General features: G+C 41.7%; 1 long non-coding RNA gene across 2 annotated transcripts; it reads left to right on the forward strand.

Annotated features, from left to right (window-relative positions):
• Nucleotides 1-2,038: 2,038 nt before the first annotated feature.
• On the forward strand, nucleotides 2,039-25,095 carry LOC140850625 (uncharacterized). Of its 2 annotated transcripts, none has more exons than XR_012133573.1 (4): nucleotides 2,039-2,112; nucleotides 3,186-3,499; nucleotides 3,598-3,770; nucleotides 24,847-25,095. It is a non-coding gene; the product is annotated as an uncharacterized lncRNA (long non-coding RNA). The 2 variants fall into 2 exon arrangements; XR_012133574.1 differs by lacking the exon at nucleotides 24,847-25,095 and adding an exon at nucleotides 19,917-20,113.
• The last annotated feature ends 602 nt before the right edge of the window (nucleotides 25,096-25,697 follow it).

The following is a 25,697-nucleotide window of genomic DNA, read 5'->3' on the forward strand; positions in this document are numbered from 1 at the left end:
GGTTCTCCTTTGCTAAATAATTGGTATTTACAAATGACTTCAACGAGAAGGGACATGAGTTTGTGAGGAAGAGAGATGGAGGGAGGGTGACTCCGTTCCTCCTTTAGATATTTTTTGCTTGTTCATACATAAAGGACAGTATCCACATTCATTGACCAGGTTTTGGTCACTGCTTATTATGTCATCTAGAATTTTTATGCATACATTAGTTTTTGGAGGTTTTTCAACTAATTAAAAATGTCGATGAATCCTAAAGCTTTTTCAAGACTTGTCTGTTATTGTAAGAGACTTTTACCACTTCCTGAGGAGGGGCTGTTTTAGATTTCCTCAAAGTCATTAACCTCCCAAAGAATGTGAAGAGTAAACAGAGTAGTGTGGCAGCAAACACGTAATTGATGCAAACTCCCAGGAAAGTTGGAGGCGGGGCCCTGTGGCAGGCATGCCTGACAGTGCGGGTTGGGGACAGGGAGGGGGAGACATTATTGGAAGCCCTATGGAAAGGTTGAGGGATAAAGGGCCTGGGGATCAACCATCTTCTGGGTGGGCAGTGACTCAGGATTGAGTCATTAAGAGTATCCCAGCCGGGTATCCTCTGAGCTTCCTTTGGAGGTTGGAGGGAGTTCTAAGCAAAGGTGAAAACACTACAGAAAAAATTCTTTATGTGTGTGTGTGTGTGTGTGAGACCAGGGGGCAGGAACTGAGTGTAATAATCTGTTTATCTTTTTAATAAAATAATCTGAGATCTTTTAGAGAAAATGAAACTTAGAGAGGTGGGAATAGAACAAGAACTTGGAATCATTAAGAATATTGCAAGTTAACACTCACACATTATTGTGTCAAGTCGGAAGTTAGTACAGGTCTGTGGAGGGCAACTTGACATTACATTGCAAAATTACAAACGCACATACCCTTTGACCTTGAAATTCCATTCTAGGAATATTTCCTGCACGTGTCCTCACTCAGTTGTGAAATGATGGATGTACAAGGTTTTCATTGTGCTATATGTAAAAAGAAGAAAACAACCTAACTGTTTGTCAGTAGGACACCGAGTTCCTAAATTATGCTACATCTTTATACTGTAACACTATGAAGCTTTAAAAAAAACAATAAGGAAGTTTTTTAAATGTGTTGATATGAACTGAGTTCCTCAATTTAGTGGTAAGTGGGGGGAAAAAGCAAAATTTAGAAAATTGGATCACATGCCACCATTTAGTTAAAAAGGAAAAAAAGATATACCTCTATACTGGCTAGAACTGGACAAAAATTCTTGGTGATGGCAGGTGTTGGGGGCAGCTTGAAACAACAGAAAGGCAGGAAAAAGTTCAAAGTTTAGATGAAAATAATGCTAGGTCTGGAATATTGGTTCTAGTACTTTCTGCATCTATAACCTCAGTTTCCTTATCGACAAAGTGGACTAACACCACCATCTGCACCCTGAGGGAGCTGAGGATACTAAGGACGGGCACACATATGCACAGGGGAAGGGGGCACGGTGCCTGGGATTTCAGTCCATGCTCATGTTCACCATTAACCTTGTCACCACTTTTCTCACAAATAACTGGGTATTCAGGGAACAGGGTGGAGAATGACGGTGGGAGTTATGGAAGTTATGGATTCCTAAAACAGCATTTTCAGTCCCAAAAGGGTCCACTGAAGGAATCCATATCATCAAAAGCATTTATAGATCATTGCTTTGCACCTGGCACTCTTCTCTGCAGAAGTCACAAATAAGAAAAGCTGTCCTGAGTTTTATTTAATGTACCTCTCTTTCCAAGTTCTGATGGGAAACACAAAAACCCAGACTGGTCTGACATGAGGCATGTGCCCTCTTTGGGCCTGTCAGGGATGGCCCTGAGAGAAAGTCAGCTCTCACAGGCACCACATTGTCAGAGTGGGAGGGAGCCGCTACCAAGGGGAGAGGAAATGAGCCAGGCAAACAACAGGTCCCAACTGCGACCTATTTCTAGTCTTTCTGATTTTCTTTTTTTTAAAAGGGAAAGGAAAGAGAGTGACATTTTCTGTATTTCCTCCATGGCTGCAGGCAGCCGGCTGGGTGGTTTTGCCCTGGGCAGGCAGTGAAGGAAGATGGTGTTCCTTGCAGAAGTGCAGAAGGTATGGCTTAAAGGCTCAATTGCTAACCTATGAACTTAAGAAAGCAGAAAATGAGGTTGCCAAGCAAATGGACACAACCTTGAATTTATGCGCCTGGAATCTCCAGGAGTTCACAGATGGACTCCAAGTGGTCCTGAAAACCCAGAAATTATAGGCAGAAGTTTGTTTATGGGAATATACATTTTTCTGGGGGAAATCTAACTTTCATTAGAATCTCAAAAAGGGCTGTGATCGCGAAAGGATTATAAACCCCTACTAGCCTCATGATGGGAGTGTGCTGTGACCCACGGACTCTGGGCCATGCGACGCTGGAATCTGAGGCCCACACAATAAAGCTTTAAAAAAAACCATAAAGAAAGAATAAAGGAACGGCTTCCCTGCTGCAGTTTCTTTCTAAGCCATCATTCTTGTACTTCTGTTTTTACTTTGCCGTATTCACTTTTATTATTATTTCCTGAATATTCTTCTCTAAATTTGTTCACTTTTTAATCTTAAATGCCTGGCTTAGCCTCTCACCCTATGCAAAAGTATCTATGACATCACAGGTATATTGTGCCATTTGCAGTTTTCTTCTGATGTAAGTTAGAAGAAATTTATTACTTATACAATTTAAAGACATTGGTATCACTTCCAAAACCAGTCATTGCTCTCACAGAGGTGGGCTTATGGCACTTTGGAAAACCCTGTCTCTCAGTATTCTCAAATTCACATCACACATTCATTTTATAGAAAAGGAACCTGAGACATGAGACAATTAGCGTAACTTAGAGATTCTAAGCCAACGTGGAAAAAGCTTAAAGTCAGGTACTGGCCACACAGTATCTGCTAATGGCTTGGCCATGCTGTCTATCTTATTGCTCTGCAGACAGTTTCAAGAGATTTTTAAGTGTTCTCATATTTCCTCACTACCACATGAAAAGAATCAACTAGTCTAGAGTAAAAACTTGATAGATTTAATACCCTGGTAATGATCCCAGTAACTGAGGGGTGGGGGGGAGGGAAGCTAGTGAGTTTCTTTCGACTCAAATTCCATCTCATTTTTATTTTCTCTTAATGTTTTTTTGAATCCCAAGTTCCAAAACCTGTCCTCTATTATGCAGTGCAAACGAGAACAGATGGGGAAAAGTTATGTTGGAAAGGGCTTTGGAGGGCCACCGAGAAGAGAAATATGACTACTCAATGTGTCACACACCAACCTGCAGCTGCCACCAGTCCTTCCACACCACGCGCCGCGTATGGAGCCAGCCCGCGGTGCTCGGAAGGAGCTCGGGGAGGGGACACAATTAGAGCACAGTCGCTTTTCTTGGGGTTCCTTGAAAATACGAATAAAGAGTACAGTGGCAGCAGAGCCAACAAAAGAGAAATGCAAAGACCAGCCTGGAAAACGGTGAGCGGTACCCCCAAGTTTCTCAAATGTTCATGGATAATCAGCTTTTTCCTACCTCTTTATATCAAAGTCACCATGCATGTCTTCTCTCTGTCTAGGAATTACTCTTCTAGAAAAGTCATCGTAGCTTCAGTGCATGATGTGGTCTACCAGCATGTGTTTGTCAGTACTCATAGGGTGCTTATGGATTCATTGAATACTTCAAGGGCAAGGAGGCCACTGTTCTGGTTTCAGATGGCAAGTCTGCCAGTTACTAGCTGTGAGACCTCAGGTAAGTCTCCTAACCTCTCTGAACCTGGTGGCCATCATCTCTAAAACAGCTAACATGACTTACTTTTTGAGTATTTGTATTCAAGGTAATGTCAAGACCTGGCATAAGGTCGTTGCTCAATGCATGGCAGCTGTTATTACTGTGTTAAGCAGAAAGCATAGAAAATATTGTTTTTTCTTTGAATTCAGTATGAAGATACTAAGCATATGTGTGGGTATATATATATATATATATATATATATACACACACACACATACAAATGGTGAAGAACCTCTGAAAGTCTACATTGAAAATAATTATAAGGTTAACAAGGCTTAAATTATTTGATTCTAATGTGACTCAGATCATATAGGCAATATCTGTGAATAAATCTTCATGTTGTAAACAATTTTGTTATTAAGTCCTACAGGGATGTCCTCTGAACTTGTGTCTGTCTTTGTAGTGCGTGTATGCAATGACTTCCTGTCACAGAACACTGCTCGCCTTCCCAGGGTAGTTCATAAATTACCTAGATCAGAATCTCTATGGAAGGGTGTTCAGATGCAATTTCCTGGGCTCACCTCAGGCTATATTTTCAACGTCTCTAAGGTACGAAGTTTGGAGATCCTTGTTTTAAATAAAAATGATGGGGATTCTTAAACACACTGAGGTTTGAGACCCACTTCCTTAAGGAGTGGGGACAGTGATCATTCTCATTTTGAGTCATTTCCAGCTTACCTTCCCTCTCCCAACACACACACGGGCCCAGAACTGCAGCAGCGGCTTATGAAACAGAGGTTTGGGTCTGGCCATTCCAGCTTCCCCTCTCCACATCCTCTCTTTTACTGTTTTTCACATGGTTTAGTTAAGGCTGAACTAACCATCCTCTCTTTGTCCATAGGAGACATTAGCTTGGTTATACTGTGTCCTGAGAGAATGGCCATGTGTCCCAGGTTGCCTGAGACAGTCCTGGGCTGCCTGGCATAGGTATTACCAGCACTCTTTTCATTATCCAAAATGTCCCAGTTTGGATGGTTAATTATATTACCTTAAGTCTATGGAACTTTGATTGGCATATATAGGACATGAGTGAGGACTGGCAAAATGTCTCAGATAAGTTATTCAATAGTGTAGGAGGTGCACTAAGCTGAAGTGACATAAGAATGATCAAAGAAAATCATACCATTTCAAGTTGTTCCATAAACTGGTGTCCAGAAGGGAAGGGTGTAAAACAACTCGGAATTCTAGACTGGTTAGTATATCCCCACTCACCCAAGCAGCTGAGCAAAAGCATAGATCTTGGCACCGTCTAGAGCTAGATATTTTCTGCCTTTCTGCTTACTGGCTGTGATCTTGGGCAAGTTATTCAATGTCTCTGAAGCTCAATGTACTCGTGTGTAAAAAAAGATACTAAGGCTTACTTCAGTTGTGAGGATTTAATGAAATGAGGATTTAATGTGTATAAACACTGGGCAGTGTGGTTAGGGGCTCAGTAATGCCCATTCTGCCATTATTCGTTCTATCACAGCCACTCTGCACTGTATTTCCACTGAATACAGATCACTTTTAAAATAAAGGGTCCTTTAAGAGGAGTCATGAGGAAGCAGTGGATATGGGAGTAGATTCTAGGATAGAAAACTTTCTTTCCTCTTTCCTTCCCTTTCTTCCTTCCTTTTTATCATTATCATTATTGTTATTATTATTATTATTATTATTATCATTTTTACAAACTCAAAGTCACAAACTCTTGTTTGTATGGAAAAGAAAGTAAAGGGCTAAAGGGACAAGTAGTGCTGCAAGAGCAATAAAGAAAGGCATAATTGTAATCCTAGGTGAGTGGAAAGAAAAGAAGAAATAAAGGAAAGGAGGAAGGGAAGAAGGAAGGAAGGAAGGGGAAAGAAAACAAAAGAAGGAAAAAAGAAAGGGATAGAAAGAAGAAGAAAAGGGGTGATGAAATGTGATCTCTAGTCAGCAAAACCTGCCTAGAATTTGGCCTGAGAACTTCCATGGGGTGCTGCTAGTCTGGGGTTTCTTGGGGGGTTGGGGGTGTGTGGAAGGGGCACAGTCCATCCTATGGAAATGATGCTGGTGTTCATCCAACTGTTACCTCTCAGCCATCCAGACTGCTGTTTGGGTGGGCGGGATGGAGAAATACTATTCTGTTAAAACGAAGAGCTTTCAAGTGGAGACAAACACAATCTGCTAGTATTACAGAGGCATTATTCACCGTGATGACTCACTGTCCCTGGCTCCCACACAACAGAGGCAAGAAGCTACATCAGTGACCTTGAAGATGTTGGCCAAGTACAAATCCAGCCTCAAGTCCTGATTTTCAAATGAATACCTGTGTGTGTGTGTATGTGAGAATGGAGAGAGAGAGAGGATAGGAGAGGACCCGTTAAAGAATAACAACGTATGGTAAACAATTTAAAAAAGCCAATCTGAAAACTCTTACTACTTAAATAGCTAACTCAACTGAGTAACAAGTACTTATTACTTATACAAGGGAATAATCATTCTAAGAGTAGGTCTCAGCTCAAAGCATTAAAAAAGGTAGTTAAGTGTAGGAACAGTTAAAATCATCATTCTTGGCTAGTTCAATATGGAATCCTGTCTCTATTCCTGGGCTCAGATTTCCCTCATCATTTCCATTTGTCATATTCCATGAATCCAATTTGCTGAGAATAATGTTTTCTGTGTTTCAAGCCACACACTTACACAGGCTAAGAGCCCTACAAACAGTCACTAGGCCTTTGACCACATGCAACGGAAAGCAGACAATAATAAAAGCGTACCTCAGAACATACATATGTGCAGGTAGCTGCATAAATGTCAGAGTCATGGCCTTAGACAGATGGCCATGTGGCCTAACAAAACATTAACATGGAACCCAGCAATAAAATCAGGTTAATAGAGAGAGTTAGTACTTGAAATTGTATATTTGAAGCCTCAAAGAAAAGTAAAAGCAAAACCATGGAGATATTTGAAGCTAATATAAAAAAGAGAGATCTGTAGAATTAAGTACTGAACAGCAAGAACAGAAAGAATTTCCAGTTATTTCCAGTTATGGAGTGTGCCACATTGAAAAACCAGGGCATGGTGATGGAGCACAGCATTGCAAACTTGAAGAATCTCAGAACGGTCATCTGTTTGCATAGACAAAGAAAGAGGGTTGTATTGGAAGGGTTGTGAAAGATGGCTAAACGGTAGACTTGAGATACCTGGCCTTATGTAGTTTGTTCTTGGTGTAAGTTTCCAAAGGTTTACAATTATGGTTTAGGCTATAGTTGTCCCCAGTGTTTCCAGTTTGTATAAAATTTTTACCTTTAATGGGCACATATAAGTTATAGGAAGTAAAGCGCAATTTGCTCAGATTTCACAGCCATATTTAAAAAAAAAAAAAAGAGCTCCTAGGATCATTTCTCTGCAATTAGCATGAGCCCACCTCAAAATAATCTGAGGGAAAAGGAGACTTTGTTAAAAGAAAATTCATGTGTTTCTCAGGTCCTGATAACTGGAAGGTAAGTGGGTCTCAAAAACAACTGGAACTGTACTTAAAAACTAAGAGCATTTTCTGTGTATCTTCTGACTTTGTTTCTCCATCAATCCTTCATTCTGGCCTTCTGCTGACAGCTAACCTTTTTGTGGGACTCATGTACACAGGAAATACGACTGCCGACAGGCCAGAAGGTCACATTTCTCCCAGTTCAAGAAGCACCAAGACTGAGCTTGAATTTCAGTGTCATTCCAGATTCCTGAGGAAGGACTATGATTGGCCCAGTTGGGGTTAGGTACCCACACCTGAATTAATTAGGTGTGGCTATGGAGTCATGCTGTATCAACTTAGATCCCATCATAACCATGTTTATGAGGGGTGAGGGGACAGAGCCCAGAAAAGGGTGGTGTTTGCAGACTAACGAGGTCTGTGTACCATGGTGCTTTGGGCTGCAAGTATTTTTTTATTTCATATAACAAAAAGTCCTTTCTGAAATTTGGTGAGTCTGAGGTTCAAGTCAGTTCAATTCAACCAATACTCATTGAGCATCTACTATGTGCCAGACCCTGTTTTTGGGTGCTGGAAATGTTTGAGTGAATAAAGCAAACAAAAACCCCTGCCTTCAGGAAGCTTATGTTCTATGGTTGGTTAGTCCAGTGACTCAGCCACAGAACCGGTTCGCAGCTTTGTTTGTTTTTTAAACTCTGCCAAACCCAGCATGTCAGCTATAACAATCTCTGATAATAGGAATCACACTGAAACACAGAGAATTTTAGTAATTTAGATAAGGTCACACAACCCCTACATGAAAGAAATCATGAGCTCAGGTTCTTGCCTGGTGTGAAATGCTGCTTCCTGCCCAGGGGCCCAGCCTCTCTGAGGCACACGGCTACCTGCCACCTGTACAAAAGCAGTCTGTGGGCCAGGAATGGAAGGGGCAGGCCTTCTAGAGGGGCGACTACTGTGACTGCTATAGCCTGGGGCACTGGGACTTCTTAGGTCAAATGTGTCTCAGTTCTCAGACTTGACCACTTTATTTACAGTCTGGTTGGGAGCTCTCTCCAATGGATAGGAGATCAGAAAAGAACCTGAGGTGGTTCACACAGAATCAAGGTGCCTGTAAATCAAGGTTTCTATTTGCAAAGGCATTCGTGGGAGCAGAAGGGGTGGGACTGGTGGCCACTTCAACAGGTGGGTTTCTTAACCTGCAGAAAAGGCAGTCTGTTATGGCAGAAAGCAGACAAAGTCTGGCATTTAGAGGCTCTGAGCATCTGTCCCTATAATGGAAAAGCCAGAAAGTTTTCAGGTATGTTAGGGCATCAGTTTGGCAGAGATTGAAGACGATTGTCTTCATTTGAATTTAACCTAGAAAGGTGCTTTTGAATCTCAAGTTCCCAACCTTGATGTACATGACTACTGTTCAACGGTGGATCCCAGGAACTTCAGGGGCAGGAGGGCATAAATTTAAACAGAATTTACATAAACTTTAATAATGTGGAAGCAAGAGGAGAAATCACAGATAATTACTTCTATGAAATATAAACTAGAGAGATAACATTCTATGAAAAAAGAACAATAAAAAAAGCCTTCATAGTAGGAGACAAGGAAATCATCAAATAAGCTGATAAATTTACAGAGGAGGCTTCAATTGTATTTGCAGCATTTAAGTTCATATACCAAATGGTGGGTACATGGATACATGGGTACATGTTATGTTATTCTCCATGACTTCTTTTATTTTTTTTCTAAAATATTTCATCTAAAAAATTAAGTTCGGTATCATTTTGCTTTTTTGAAATCTGTCATTTGTAGGTTGATGGGTTGTCATTAGTGAGGAGAAGAACATCTGAGTTCTTGTCTTTTCTTTCTTCCAGAAGGAAAGATGAGATCGTGAGTTCCTGATCTCAGATCACCAGCAGTGTTTCTCGTATCTTTGCATTCATGGTGCTGCCTTCCTCTCCCTGTCCCCTGCCCCCCCTTGCAATTTCTTTCCTTTATATCTGGGAACTCAATTGCATCCTAAAATCTGCCACTGCTCCAATTGCGCTGAGGAGTGGGTGTCGTAGAAATTCAATATCCACTGGTATGTGTCATTGTTCCTGAGTCAACTCTGCTTTTCAAAACTACAATACCTTATTAAACAAAATCTTTCCTCTGTTCTGAACAACAGACTAGCAGTTGGGTTTTCTGATATAGATTTAAGAAAATAGTATACATGCTTAGTCCACTCAAAGGCTAATCACCTGCCAGGGTTTTATTGAGAGTTGCTGGGATAGGGTTCCCTCCTAACCCCAGTACTAGTTTTTGAGTCACATAATGGCAACATTTTGCTATAAAAATGCTAACTTCTCTTCTGTTGTGCTTCTGCTGTTATTCAAAAACAGCCAAATGGATGTTATTGAAATCCGGTCCCAAAAAAAGGTTGAAATTGCTCCCCAGCTGGGCCTGAGACCCTGTGTGCCAAATTTCAGCCTAAAGAGAATTCTTATATTTGAGTCACTGTGAGCAGCTGAAAATATGAGGTTTGGGGTGGAAATGCTAACAGACTCTTAACTATCATTTTGCAAACCATGTGATTATAACACAATGCAAACCTCCTCTGGAGCAACTCTCTGGCAAAAGCAACAGAAACAAGACGTCTGGGCCCAGAAGTTTTGCCTTTACAAGCTTCTTCTGGTCTAGAAGCAGGCAGAGAAGGCCCGGCAATGACATCGCCGACATTTCTGTTCTTGCTGAGGTTAAAAGATGGGTCGCACTGACGAATTTCTGTTAAGTAACAGAAATGTGTGCGGCTCATTCCTTTACAGGGCTCCTTGGAACACGGGTTTATGGTCACCCTTGCTTATTCTGGAAGTGTTATCGCCAACACAGTGCTTGGTTCCAACCAGACATGAATTGTTTGCCACCTCTAGTCCCATTGGCTTAGTCACACTTGCTCTCATTCCAACTTGGCAAAAATGCCTGCACTACTTGGCCACTTGCTTCTATCATCTGGCATTTAAATGTGGGCTGAATCTCTCCTCAGTAACGTCCAGGGCCTCAAGGATGCTTTGGTTCCAGGCTTCGAACACATGTTCTAGGCAGCCAGTGCCCAAATGTAGGCAGAGCTTCCACAGATCAGTCCATTCACGGACCCTTCACGTGATGGAGAATTGCTCAGAGCTTCTTGAGGGCAGCCCCCTGGAGTGCTGCTTCCAGAAGATCTCTTATCACACATCCCACAACACTCAGCTCTCTCCAGGGGCTGTGATAGCAAGGTTTGCTCCCAAAGCCCAGTCAGAATGTGCCTCCTCTGTTTCTGCCACTTCACCGCTACACTGAACCTTAGTTTCTTCATCTATCAAATGAGGGTAGCTCCTGCCTTCTTTCCAGTTGTAAGGACCACAGAACATGAGCATGTTTCCTAAACTGCAATGCACTATACACATTTTTGGTGGTATTCTTATCTCCAGAATCTCACTGTAACTTCAAAATTCTAATCTGAGTTAAAACTACCATTGAAGTCAATAGGAATGGATTTAAATGATCTGCTCCCAGCTGAGATAGCAGGCCACTGGTTCTAAGAATCGATACATATTTATTTATCAGATGCCTCATCCATGCTTAGTTCTCTGTTAAAGGAAGGACACACAGAAAGTGAAGACATGATCCCTAACTTTAAGATTACAATTTAGCATGTAACACAAGATATTTGATAATTAAGTGATGCTCTAGATACAGTACAGGTCAGACATGAAGAGAAGCTGTGGGAGCTCAAGAACTAGGTGTGTCTTCATGGACCAGGCAGGGGGTAGATGCTCTTGGTTGTGTTTATCAACTCCCTTCATTAGAAGATTTGATCTCCCACGCTCATATGGTTTGATCAGGTTTGCCAGTCACAGTACCATATGATTATAGCACAATGCAGAACTCCTCTGGAACAGCTCTCTTTGAGCATGTTCCCCAGGCTTGCCTATCACAGGACCTTATCTATTCAACCAGAATAACTGAACCAGAGAATGGCTTGATCCAAATCAGGCCAATGAAAAACAACCCCCAAGATAATGTAAATGGAGTATGAGAAAGAACAGCTCTTTCTTTTAGGTTAATGTCCAGAAAGGGATGATTTATGTTCGGAGCTTTCTGTGGCTCTGTGTCAGCCCCTTCAGTCTAGCAGAAGCGTATCTGTAAAAAGAGAGAATAAACCCAAGGCAGAGCAAAGAAGGGACTGGACATGAGAAGAGGGAGCTAATAGCGCTCGCTATCCAGTGTCTAGGTCCCTAGCATCCCTGAGACCAGCTATTTTGTTCCTCCTGAAATCAGATTTCCATTCTGTGCCTACAGATACCAGGAGTTTTAGCTCTTAGATAGTGGGATTTGTGTATTAAAAAATGGGTTGGACTTGGACATGTTGGAGGAAGAAGGCAGGGTATTCTTAGCAAGGCCCAGAGATGAGAGTGAGCACTTGGGGAATCTGCTTGGGGAATCTGAGAAAATCAGCCCGGGTGAAGCAGACGGAGAATGGGCAATACATGAATAGGTGGATTATTAAGGGAGACACCCGTTTGGGAGTTTATTCAAACTAGGTAAGAGTTGAGGTTTAATTTGGAGGAAACAAAGAGTTTCTAAGGAATAAAATAAAGAAAAACTGCATTTGTTGAAAGGCAAAAATTAAAGTCTGTTGTATTAGTGTGCATGGACTGTCGTAACAAAACATTACAGACTGGGTGGCTTAAACCACAGTCATTTGTTTTCTCACAGTTATGTCAGCCAGTATCAGGGTGCCAGTCAATCTGGTTTCTGGTGAGAGCTCTCTGGCTTGTAGATGGCCATCTTCTTCCTGTGTCTTCAAAAGCCTCTCCCCTATCCAGGGGTGGAGACAGAGAGCTCGCTGTCTCTTCCTCTTCTTATAAGAACACCAGCTTCATCAGCTTAGGCCCTTACTCTTCTGACCTCATTTAGCCTTGATTTCCTTCTTAAAGGCTTTATTCCAAATACAGTCACATATGGGGCTGGGGCTTCACATAGGAATTTCAGGGGGACACCATCAGTCTAGAAATCTGTCAAAACTTAGGGTAGGAGGAAATGAGGCTAATGAGAATCTCATACACTGCTAATGGAAGGGTAAATCATTATAGTTACTTCAGAGGAAAATCAGGCAAAATCTAGTCATGCTGAAATGTGTGTCTAGGACCCAGCAATTCCACTCGGAGATTTGGAGTCTTTTGCACCAGTGCACCAAAAATTTGCTCAAAAATGATTTTTACAGCGTTTATCTTTAAGAGTCAAAACATTCGGAGCAATCTAAACATCCATTAAAAGGAAAAGTAAATTTTAGTGCATTCATAAATCAACACTATATGGCAGTAGAAGTGAAAAATCCTAGAAATACATGTGTCAACATGAATAAATCCCAAATATAATAATGTTTAGTAAAATCAAGTTACCAAAGGACCTATAGAGCAGAATAACAAATCAGCGGGGTGCTGGAGCTGACTCCCACCTATCGGGCTCATCTCTTCCCAACTCCTTATTCACTATTATTTAATGTGGTAGCTTGAAATTGGACATGGTAGGAATATTTACACCATGGAAATTCGTAGATGTTAATCAGGTCTTTTTTTTTCTCCTTGGAAAGCCAGTTGTTAAACTTTATCAGGAATACCAATAAAAACTGGATAATATTTTTATAAAGATTAAGATATTTTTAAAAATATGGTTACCATAGTATCCATATACAGACAACTATTTGGTGTGATAAACACCACATTCAGGATAGTGATTACTTCTTGAGAGGAAGGAAAGAATGTGACTAGAGAGGGATACACCAAGGCTTCAACTGATCTTGCAATTTATTTCTTAAACTGAGGAGCAGGTACATGACTATTAGTTATTTTATACCCTATATGTTGTGCTTTTCTGAAATATTTAGTGAATCAGTGAGATGTGGAAGCCACTCCTCTCATAACAGTGAGGCTACATGGGCAAGGCAGGCGAAGCCCTGGCTTTAGTCTCTGCGTCATGCTAGCTGGACTGTGATGCGTCTGTGTTGCTCAGATTTGGCCACTGGGGGCACCAGGTGAATCTCAGTATCTGGCGCTGCAGGCAGGAACCACATTCTACTCTTGAGTTTCCAAAGGAGAGCAGTAAATACCAACTCAGCAAAGAGGTGGGATAATCTGAGGGGAAACTTTCAGGTCGTTAGTATGATCTTTTCCAGATGACCCGTCAGCTCTGTCTAACCGACCTCTACAAGCCACCCAGCAGGCAAGATGGTATATTTGATGACAGGCAGCAAACAGGGCTTATACGCTGTGTAGGTGTTGGTTTCTAGTGAACTTGTGTCATAAAAGAAGTCAGGTTCTCCTAGAAAGGGGCAGAGAATGTAGGAAATGTAAGGGCAGATTTACAGCAGATACTGGTCAGGAGATTCTAGGCGGTGATGACTTTGTTCTAGGGGCAAGATCTCTTAGCCTTTCTGTTTGGATTTCCGGCACGTTTTCATTCACAGGTGAGGTGGACTAACATGCTCTATTTTAGTTACATTCTCCTTGTTCTTAAAAGCAAGTTCATAGTGTATTTACAGGCTGGTTCTGATTTTTCTACCTCTCCCTGACCCTTCTTCCCCTCACATTCAGTGATACAGTTTGCTAAACACACCACGCCATTTCTGCACATGATGTTCTCATTGGCTGGCCCCACTGTCCTGCTCACACGTCTCTCTTTAAGCTGCTCCTGTGTGGACACTTCCTTCCCACCCTCCATTTGAGAGGAGTTTTTCTCTGTTTTGTCTGGGCCCTTCTCTTCCTAGGTGGCACCTTTATCATTTCCCATTGCACACAGTATGGTGGTTCCTATATCCATTTCCCCTGCTGCAGCATTGGCCTTCTACATGGCAAAGATCCCGTGCATTTAACTTTCTATCCCCAGGTCCTAGCATCCTCTCTTTTGCTCTGCCTTTTGTCTTTAAAGCTATCTACTGCTTTAAAACTCTCCATGCGGAATTCAGTTGTAGGCAAGCAAGCAAGACAAGGGGGTGGGTATGCCAAAGACATGGAGACAGACACGGAGCTGGCAAAAAAGACATAATTCCATTCATTTAACCTAGTGAGGTTCGCAGAAGTTGAACCATGTCATACACAAAGGCTCAAGGTGCACAGAAGGCAGGGGTTTGGGATAACAAAGCTCCTGGTACCTCTCCTTCCCCGTCAGCTATGAATTTCTTCTGCTCCTGTTTTTGTGTCTCCTGTCCTGATCTGGAATTTTCTGAATTATTGTCAACAGCTAGCTAGTTCATGTGTGTTATGCCCTAAATTCTGTTCTGAATACAACACTAGTAGGTTCCACTAATTAATTAAACTGTACTTCATAGACTTGGAGTCAGGTCTCTTGAATACAAGATGCAAATTTATGCAACATATGCAAATCACTCATGTTCTCAAATTCCATGAACAAAATCTGGTAGCCTTGAGATAAAAAACTCCCTGCCAAGCATCTCTCTTCTAATTATTGCTTAATTCCCCGCTTCCCCCCACTTTAACACTGCACTAACACTTTCAGGCTTGGCAGAAACTGGTATGAGTTTCTGTTATAAGCGGAGTCAGTTATAAGCGGAAGTTCTTTAAGGGCGAAGATCCCCTAATCTATTTATTCTGTGCTCCCCTGTGGTTCCTAAGATACTATCGAGCACACGTAGTCTTGCATAGGGCATATCACCACCAGTCCTGACTGCTAAATTGTGGATAATTCAGATGAACAAAGTTGAGTCCTGCAGGCTTTGCAAAACAGGGCATTTAAGTCTAGGAATAAGAGGATAACTTGCACTGTTTGATACATACGGTTATATAAATTCAAATTAATTAAATAAAATTTAAATATTCAGTTCTCAGAATGTCACATTTCAAGGATCCAACACCTACATGTGGCCAGAGACTTTTTTAGGGGCAGCACAGATACAGATTATTTCCGTCATCATAGAAAGTGCTATTGGCCAATACTAATCTAGACCCTTGTCATGCAGTTTGCTCCTTGGGCCAGCAGTATGGCATCACGAGGGAGCTTGTTGGAAATGCAGATCTCAGGCCCTGGCCCAAATCCACTGCATCAAAATCTGCATTTTAACAAAATCTTTAATTCATTTACACGCATATCAGCGTGACAGGCATCGGTCTAGATCTAGAAGAGAAATCAGAGGTTCTCGATTTTTAGTGCGCCTTAGAATCATATGGCGGCTTATTAGATACACATTGCTGGGAGAGTTTCTGATTCAGTGGTGTATTCATTTCTGAGGCCTGCCTAACAAGTAACCACAAATTTCATTTAAATCAAGAGACATTTATTCTCTCATTTCTGGGTCCTAAGAGTCTGAAATCAAAGTGTTGTCTGGGCCATACTTCCTCTGAAAACTTCCTTAAGTAGGGAAGAATCTTTCTGTGCCTCTTCCTAGCTTCTGGTGGTTTGCTGGCAATCTTTGGAGATACTTGCTGAAGCTGCAAACCTCACTCCCTGACTCTATCATCTTACTGTATTCTCCTCTTGTGTACCTGTTTCTCTGTGTCTGGCTCTTCTTCTTACAAGGACACAGGTCCTGTTGCATTAAGGGTCCACCATAGTCCAGTGTGCACATCTTAACTTAGCTAATTACATCCGTAATGACCCTGTTTCACATTCTGATATACTGTACCGCATCATTTTAGGGGGAAACATAATTCAATACACCACAGGAGGTCTAGGGTGGGACCTGACAATTTGCATTTCTAGCAGCTTCTCAGGTGACACCGATGCTGCATCAGGGGTCCTACTTAGAAAACCACAGGTCTAAAATGTCTATGAAACAGAGCTCCCTAGAATGAGAAGTTGGAGTGTACTATAGAAATAATTGTGTTCAGCTTCCCAAATGTACAGACCTTTATTTTAAAACATACTTGAAAGACTTTCACCCAGCCTGTGTGTGAATACTTCCAATGACAGAATTCTCATTACCAGCAGAGCAGCCTTCTCCACAGCTGTGCCTGTGAAAATGTGCACCCTTTGAACTTTCTGAATATCTGATGTATCAAGAGATCTGATGGCAGCTGAGTGTCTCAAGACTGAACACCACGTTTCCTCTGTGTGATAGCATCCCCAGAACCTCTAGGTACTGGCTTGCTCCTGAGGGCATACTTCTTGAGGTTTTTCGGGGTGCTGATGATGCCTCCTATTGGTTATACATTAATTAGAAATAGACACAGGAACCAACAGATGAAGATCTAAAGGTCAGCTTTACTTCTAGTAAATATATATTGGAGAGTGGACCTTGGACCTTGGACCTTGGCACAGTTAGCCTTCCTACTACTCCCAGCTCCCAGGCCCGGCAGAATTTATCTGATACAGTCAGACACAGAGAAGCAGGACAATTGAATACACACTGGGCAAGGGTTTGAGGGTCAGAGTTACAGTTATGACCACATAAAGAAAGGTACCACCTCTAAGAGAGGACAGGTATTCCTGAAAGAGAAAGGAAAGCTGTCCAACTTCTCTTTCCCCAGGCCCACTATCCAGTAAGACCTTCTCTCTTCTCTGGCAGCCTATTTAGCATCCATTCCCACTATTTTCCTTCTTTCAAACAGAAACATGATGTTATTTATAAGAGCTCCCGTCTTCCATGTTGCCTGAATGTCTGAGGAAGCTGTCCCTATTCCCGACTCAAGGCAAGCATAGTACCTCTAATCCCTTGCAAGGGATTTGTTTCAGAATTTAGGCTTAAGCCACTCTGCACATGGCATCACTCCAGAGCCTGCTGTTAGATCAGGGATGGGCACGTGACACAAACTAGTCTAATTAGATTGGATGTGAAAACTTTGGTTCAATGGTTGGAGGAGAGATTTTTCCAAGGAGGAAGCATTTTGTCTCAGGACTGACGGTAGCCATCTTCCAACGTCAAGAGGAACCAGTCTGAAGAAAAAGTCTCCATCTAGAGGCTAGAAGAGTTTGAAGAAGAGCAGAGAAATAGATCCCTGGTTCCAATTATAACATGTTTGCTCTATCTTTGGATATTTTTTAGTATAAAAGATACTAAATTTCCTTACTGTGTAATTTAGTCATATCAGTGTTTCTGTGATTTCCAGGTAAAATAATTCTTTTATTCAAATATTGAACCCATGACTTAGTAGAAGAAACAGAACTAAGCCTCCATCAGTGCTCCATGTAAATCCATGAATGCTGCTTTTAAAGAATGTGCTCTTCACTGGACAGATTACTCCAGACCCTGTATTACCGTCAACTCATAGGACCCAGCACAGGACCACGTGCCATGGAATACCCTCAATCATTTGTCCAAGAAATGCAGCTGCAGACCACATTAATATTTTTAGCAGGCATATAAAAGTTGTCATATTCAGTTCAGATGAACTGAAACCCCTAGAACATTTTTATTTAAATTAATGTCAAAGCCATCTGTCCCTAACCTGTATCTAATCAACAGCATTGTGTATGGAGTTTTCTTTTTAAATTTGTTCAACCTAAATAAATGCCTTGATATTTATTGCTATTTAATTGTATCTAGGAGATGCCAGCCTAGGTTGTGCTCAACTGAGATAATTTTTAAAATTGGTTCCATTATTTGTCATGTCAGCTATTCTTCCTATTTTAGTATCAACTTCAAAAAAGATACACATTCTTTCTGTATATTCATATGAACCAAATAGCAAAATGTTGACTGAAACAGCATTTTTAGAGGAAAGACTCTAAATTTCCTCATTGTTTCCCAGAAGTAGCACTCTCTCTTTGCATGCATTCCTGGCTTGGCCAGTAAAATAAGAATTTCTGCCCTTCCCAAAATGTCAGGATCATAACTTCTACCACTTGTAGTCCACTCCCTCTACCTCCAACCGTATTTGGTGCTTGGCAAACTTTGGAGAAGGCACTGAAAAGTGCCTGACTGAGTCCTTTGAAGCCACCTCTCCTCAGGGAATACAAACTCTCCTCTCCCACTGAGCCCTGAGCGGCCCCCAACGGAAGACCAGCAGTGGTCCAGCTATGCCCATGACTGGACAGGGAAGTTCAACAGTGTGAGGTTTGAATATTAGGAACTATTAGGGGACATAATATATAGGTGCATAATCAGCAATGTTCTCCCATCAGTTCTATCCAAAACAAAGCTGATGTTTTTCTCTGTACTGGATTGACACCAGTTTATTTATACACTGCCTCAGACTTTAGACATGTAAGAGCAATTTGTTATTAACTGGCTGTTCCCGAAGCTCAATCTTAAATAACTCTCTATGTTTGATTGTTCAACAGCTTCCAATCCATCAACATATATTACTACTGAGGACTTCAACATAATCAAGATTAAAGCAGGTCTATGAGATTCCCCTAACCTGATAGTTTAATAGTCCAAGTAAAAAGGGAAAAAAAATGAGTTAGGTATGACTTATTTTGAGCAAACTCATCATAATTTGAAACGACTGTTGTCTTACTGTGGACTGCTATAACCAATTACTGTAGACCGGGAGGCTTGAGCACAGTTTGGAGGCTGGGATGTCCGAGATCCTTGTGCCAGCAGGGTTGGGTCTGGTGAGAGCTCACTTCTTCTTCCTTGCTTGTCACTTTCTCATTATGTCCTCACACGGTGTGTGTGTGTGTGTGTGTGTACGGAGACAGACAGAAAGAAAGCTCTCTGCTGCTGCCTTTTATAAGGGCATTAATCCCACCATGATGGCTGTACTTTCATGACCTAATTACCACCCTGAGACCCCATCTTCAAACACTACTACAGGGAGGAATTGGATTTCAACATGCGAAAGTCGGAGGGTGGTGGCACAATCATTCATGCTCTAGTGAGGATCATATTCTTCTAAAAAACTCACAAATTATCTGTCGATCAGTACAATGTAGATGAGTATTAAAATGGAATAGCCTCCAAGTTATACATTTGCACATTTGCAGTTTCCATGATTCCCGCCTTTTCCCCTTTCTGAAAATCAGACTACTTCCCCATATCTCCCTTTTGAAGTCACTCACATGAACCCAAATTCCTCTGAGGTTTCTGTGGCTGTGGAATGGCACTTGAATTTCCTTGAGTCCCATGGAATATAATTCCCAGAATTATGCGATTTAGAGATTTGAGCTCATAAAAACCACCAGATGAACTTCTACCAAGTTTTGTCTCTTAGGAAAATTAAAACAAACTATACTACTTGTCACAACAAATGTTTCACCATCTATGAGAGATTCAGAGGTCCAGGGTTGGTAGCAATTGGTTATTTTGCTAGGCCTTTGGCCCTGGCCACTCTCATGATGGAAAGTAGCACCAGCTCACTTAGCTAGTGACAGCCTGGTCAGCTGACCAACCTCTCCATCTCCACTGTGTGTCCTGTGCTCTCCTTACCCTGTCACAGTGACTAGAACTTTCTATCTTTATGAAAATGATGCTGAAAGAAAAGCTATCTCTTTTTCTGATGGAAGTAAAAGAGATCATTAAAAGAGATGAAATTCTTGATTTGAAAGTTTGTGAAGGTCTTGAGTCAAATGCCTCATGAATACCAAGGGCCCCATGCATGTTGGTGGTGTGATGATTCATTGAAATGTTGATTCGTAGTGCACTGCCTGTATTTTTCTCCTCCCTTTATTCCAAGAAGGTGGTTGGGCCATTGGTTGGCTGAAGCTGAAGCTCTTTCGAGGTAAATTTGCTTTTTCTCCTCTGTGAAAGGCTAAGCATGTTGAAGGGTTACACTGGGAGTTCTAGAGGAGGATCAGAGAGAAGCAGACAAACAACTTTCCCAGGGAAGGATTCGAATTTGATGGGTGCAGAATGACCCTTACCAGGAGAGATGGCAAAGCCACAGAGGGCATGACCTCCAGCCTCACCGAATTCCACTATGGTGGAGAGCACTAGATTTCTACGGACCCTGGTGGGTAAGCAGAAAGAATAACAGGAAAAAAAAAACATGTGGCCTGAAGATTAGATACTTTGGTGGAGATTGCTGAATGTCATCAATATCTACTTTGCCTCCCCTTCCCAGGCACACAGGTCAACTCTATTTCTCTGCCAGCCCCCTGGTGTCTCAGTGGGGCCAAGTGACTGAGTCTGGGCTGATGGAATGGGGGTTGCAGTAATGTAGGCCACTTTTAGTTGGCCCATAAAGACATCCTCATGATCTCTCCCTTGTCAGCTCCAATTTCCTTCTGCTCTGAGCAGTAGGAGGATTGCCAAGCCCGGTGGACGACTGGAAAGCCCACAGTGGTCATCCCTGAGTTACCACCAGGAGCGTTGCTCAGGGTGGCTTCCTGCCCAGGAACGTCCTGATTGGACTTTGTGTGAGTAAGAAATAAACTTCTTGTCTCAAGACGCAGTGATTTGGAGCCCCTGCCACCCCGATACCTAGCATTAATGACCCTGTCTAAATCAGATGTCTCACCCTTCTTTCCCATGTCACACATGCCTCCCAGATGCTCACTGCAGTGCAGAGTAGAAGGGGAGGGACAAATCATAGCTGAGACTGAACTTCTCACTGGCCCAATGGGATCCTGAGACTTGAATTTTATTTTATTAAAAGAAAATACATTGAAGCAAGGCTTGACATTATCGACCAAGGGCTTTACCTCATTTCTCCATCTGAACTCCTTTTTCTTTCTGGAAAAGACGTAACTTGAGGACTCTGGCCTCTCTGACAGGCAAGATTCCCTGGCACACACCTACCAGTGGCTCTTGCTGCCCAGGTAGGCACCAGCTTCCTGACCTCCCACCCCACCCTTTTATGTTCAGCTCTTCCCGCTCTTTTCAGGCATATGGACAAGAGCCTTAGAACAGCAAAGAGGTGTGCCTGTCTTTCATGTCTTTAGCTTCTGCAGTCGATTAATTAGATTGAAATTTCAACTTCAGGCTGTTCTGCTGGTCTCCAGCCATTGCTGTCACCTGAAATGCTGCCTGCCTGCCACACAGGTGCTTTTGACAGCAAGAACCACTCAAAAGCCTCTCCACGCCTCTATTCCAGGAATAATCGGAGGAAAGCGTTGATGCCTGTAAAAGCTGAGTGCTGAAGCCCTCTCTGTCCACTGCTTCAGAAGAATGACTACCCTCAGTCTGCCTTTATTTCACATTATAGCTCTTCTTTTTCAATGAAAAGTCCCTGCTCTCTACTCATTATAAAGAATAAAGAGCTTTTCAAGTGTGAGTTGCTCAACCCAGAAGGGAACAGAGCTATTTTTAAGAAGGTTTCAACTCTGAGCTGTTACACCAGGCCAGCCTGCCAGCGCGGAGGTCTTCCAGGGAGGCCGAAGGGAATTGCAGCCTCTCTTCAGGAGGGGATATGCAGGAAGGAAGCTCCTGGGGCAGAAACATGCTAGCTCTCTGGCCCGCAGACAGCCCTGGTGCCTTATCCTGGCTGCTGTAAGCAGAACCTCTCTGCCTGAAGGGCGCTGGGGGAGTATTTTTTATTCTCACCCAATTGAGGTTTGCCTGCTGCCTTAGGTTTCTCACATCCACTTCATCCAAATGGGAAACAATCTGCTTGATTCTCATCCGGGAGCACAGGAAGGAGGGGGGCCGCCTTTATGTCCTCTCCTATCTTCATCAAGCCATATGCAACTGGCAGCCACCACGCTTCTCTCTGTGGGAAGAGGATAATCAGAGCTGGGTTCCCGAATGAAAGGAGGAACATGCAGAGTCACCTGTCTCCCGTCCAACTGTAGTAGAATCTTTGTGGCCTGCGTCAGCTCAGACCTCTTCTGAAGAGTTAGAGGACCTGGGTTCAAGTCTTACCTCTCAGAGCCTTTGTTCCCTTAGGGAAAAATGAGGAGAACACCACCATCCTCTCAGAGGTCCTGCGGGGAGGGTCACCCATCCTCATGTGGGTATGGAAAGGTTTGTTGACCCTTTAGTGCCAAACGCATGTTAATTATTGATCTGAGGGCTGTTGAGATACAAGCTCTTACTTCTTTCAAGAGCAGAAATGATAGTGCTGGATGACAAGGGAGAGACGGACAATTTGATAGACACTGTTAATGATTCAGGAAGATTAAGATGAGGTTTTCTATCCTTCAATTCCATTAAGCTTTTCCACAAGAGAAAAGGGGTAGGCAATCAAAACTATTCCATTGTTCTGGCAGCTTTGGGGAGTAAAAGACATGCATGGATGCTAAAATGGTGAGAGGGATAAAAAAATGACCAACTAATTTCATACCAAAAAATGGCTAAAGGCAAGAGAGAAACTTACTTGATCATAATATATCTTGTACCGTAGAGGTACAGACAGAACTTACAGAGATATACTTCAGTAAATATTTTAAGAAAAAATATAGGCAAAATAAGATGATATGAGTTAAGGGAAAAGATAGTGCACATATATGCAGGTGATAAGGTTATACTGTTACAAAGATGGGGCAACAAATTAGGCTCTGAGCTTCCAGGAGGCCAAAGCAGAAAGGGAAATACGGTGTTACCAAATTTATATCTTTCATGAGGAACCCCCTGCTGCTTCCAGTTCCTCATCTTTTTTTATCATGAGACTCATAAGCACGGATATGTATCTGCAGGAAGAGAATACTTAGGGAGTTTCATTATGGCCTTCCTCAAGTATCTGACGGGCTGCCAGGGACAAAAAGGAAAGATTGCTTTGGGTAATTCCAGACCACAAAACTAGAATCAATGAGTATAAGTTAAGAAGAACAGATTTTAGTTAAAAATAAAGAACTTTCTAACAATTAGAGTTGTCCATAAATGGAATGAGCTGTCTGGCAAAGAAGTGAGCTCCCTGTTACTGGAAGTGATCAAACAGAGGCTGGCTAACCATCTGTTCAGGATAAAAAGAATTTGTGCATAATGAGAGAATTATGCAACAACATAATAAAAGGCTCTACATGACAATTTTATTTATAATAGTAGGAAAGAAAATAGAATCAACCTAAATGTCCGCCAAGAGGGGACTAGTTCGATTATTATGGCTATTATTATTATTTTTTAATGGGTTTTACAGATGTTAAAAATCAATAAAATAATGACATGGGAAATGCTTAGAAGCTATTACCAAGTGAAGAAAAGCAGGCTACTTAAATAGCATATATATTTTGATACCATTTTGTAAAGTAAATTTGTGTTAGGGAAAACAACACTGAAGAGTATTTATATGGAATCATTAACAGTGATTACCATTAGTTTTTGAATTATGAATGATTTTCCTCCTCTGAGCTTCTCATGGTTTTCTAAATTTTCTACTAGCACTTACCACTTATGTAATTAGATAAAAAAAAAGGAAAAGGAAAAAAAACAACTCCGAAGTGTCTCTTATTAACTTTATTTTGAACTAACTAAATTATCCCTATAGATTTCTAAACCTAAGTTCTATGATTTTTACTTTAAATTTAGGTTGATTTCTTTTGTCATAAAATAACTTGTATTTTAAAAAGATTTTAATCAAATATAAACTACCTCCACACCAAAAAAATATATTTTCTCTCAAGTTATGAGTTTTTGGTATATGCATTTCTGATTGCTATGGCCATTCTCATCTGAAGTCTCTTTTGGAAGGATCTGGGATATAAATTTAAAAGTCTGAACAGTGGAGTAGAAGAGCTTAAGGACTGGAATCAGACACCCCAGGGTCTCATATTTTGGCTCTATTACATGCCAACCTGAGTTTTCTCAACTTTAAAATGGGATAATAATAGCAGCTAAGATTTGTAGCAGATTCACTATGTACCAGACACCATTTACTTTCTCTACAAGCAATGGAATCTCAAAACAATCACCTGAAGTGAATTCTCGTCTCCTTATTTTTCAGGTGATTAAACTAAAGCACAGAGAATTTCAATATCTTACCACGTTCAGGAAACTAGGAAGTGATGGAGTAAAAATGCAACCTCAGGCAGTCCAACCTTAGGGCCCATGGTATTAACCACCAGGCTACACTACCTTATAGACCTGCGAATGGATTAAATACATTAACATGAATAAAGGGCCAAACAGAAAAGTGGCAGTGAGCATATTAAGTTTCTCCCTAAACCCTTCCATAGCTATTGGAGCCCAGAAAATATTCTGATTGTTCTCCCAAGGCTGCATTCAGTCAACACACTGGGGAAATGTGGCTCTGTGGTAGGTCGCTTGTTATCAATGGCACTCATGTCAAACTCAGGGATATTAGAAATCATGTCCCACAGGACTCCATTCTGGGACTGATTCTTTAATATTTCATCAATGATTTACATGGATAGAAGAGAAAATAAGCTCCTAAAGCTGACAGATGATACATGCTGTTAGCAGATGACACCCATCGTCAGCTAGGAAGGCTAGCATCCAGGACAGGATTAGAATTCCAAATGGTCTGGCAAGATGGAGAAGAGGTGGAGGCAAAAACAATGAACTTCATTAGCAACTAGAGCAGAGTAATTCGTTTATTAGGAGGAAAACACAACGGAATAGCAAGGGGAGTGACGAAAAGGAATGATTGTGGTTGGAAGGAGTTAATGGATAAAGTTGCTCATAAGCTGGAAGTGAGACAGAAAGCCAAGTATGATTCTGGAAATGTACTGAAAAAATATGACTATGTTGGGGTATATCAACTTTCCCATTACATGTCATAACTTAAAAACTCTTTTTTGAGTTCTGTGTTTTGTTGTTTTTTCCCCCCTCAATATTGTTCTAGACATCTTGGAAAAGGCACATGGAAAGAGAAAGCAAGCATTGTGACTGCAAAAATGCAACCTGAGGAGACAGGAAAGGAATTGAGATCTTTTAATTGAAGAAGAAAACGTCGACTGCTGACAATTCCTTTAAGAACTGTTTGCTGAGCAGCAGCTTTGCACCAGCCTTTACGCTGGGTGCTTGGGAGACAAAGACTCAAGACCTGCTTTTTGCCCTTGAGAAGTTCAGACACATAATCCCTTTTAAATTCATAAAGACAGTTTTTTAGAACCTTGATATTCGTGTCATTCCTGGCTGATTCCCATGCCTCTCTTTCTTTCCTTCCTTCCTAATTTCCTCTTTTCTTTTGCTCCCCTTCCCTATGCTAAGGTCTGTGACTGCAGAATGGCAGGGTAGGCAGGTATGTCCAAAAGAGGCCTACCTCAGACTTTGTCAGGCCCCTGTCTTTTTACATTTCAAGGTCTTTCTATAAACTTACCTTTCACCCTCCATATACCCTGTAAAATTGCAGGCAATGAAACAAGGCTGGGAGAGAGAAAAGTAGGTTCCTAGGGGCTGAACAGTCAGCTTGGTTGGAGAGAACGCCAGAGGAGATATATTATGAATTTTATATTAAGGAATTTAAACTTTCCTGGGTTGATGACAGAAAGTCAACGAAAGTTTGTGAGAAAGGGAGTGATAAGATCCATTTAGAGTTTTACGAAGAGTAAGTTTGTCGTGGTGGACAGAGCGGATGCTTAGGCGGCAGAATGGAGGCAAGGGCTCTATTAGAAGTTAGTCATTACACTATCGAAAATAAGGACCCAGAGTTTGAAGAGTCAAAAGATATGTGGAACTGAGAGACACTGCAAA

The sequence above is a fragment of the Manis javanica genome, chromosome 7, assembly GCF_040802235.1.
Source record: "Manis javanica isolate MJ-LG chromosome 7, MJ_LKY, whole genome shotgun sequence".
Taxonomy (NCBI): Eukaryota; Metazoa; Chordata; class Mammalia; order Pholidota; family Manidae; genus Manis; species Manis javanica.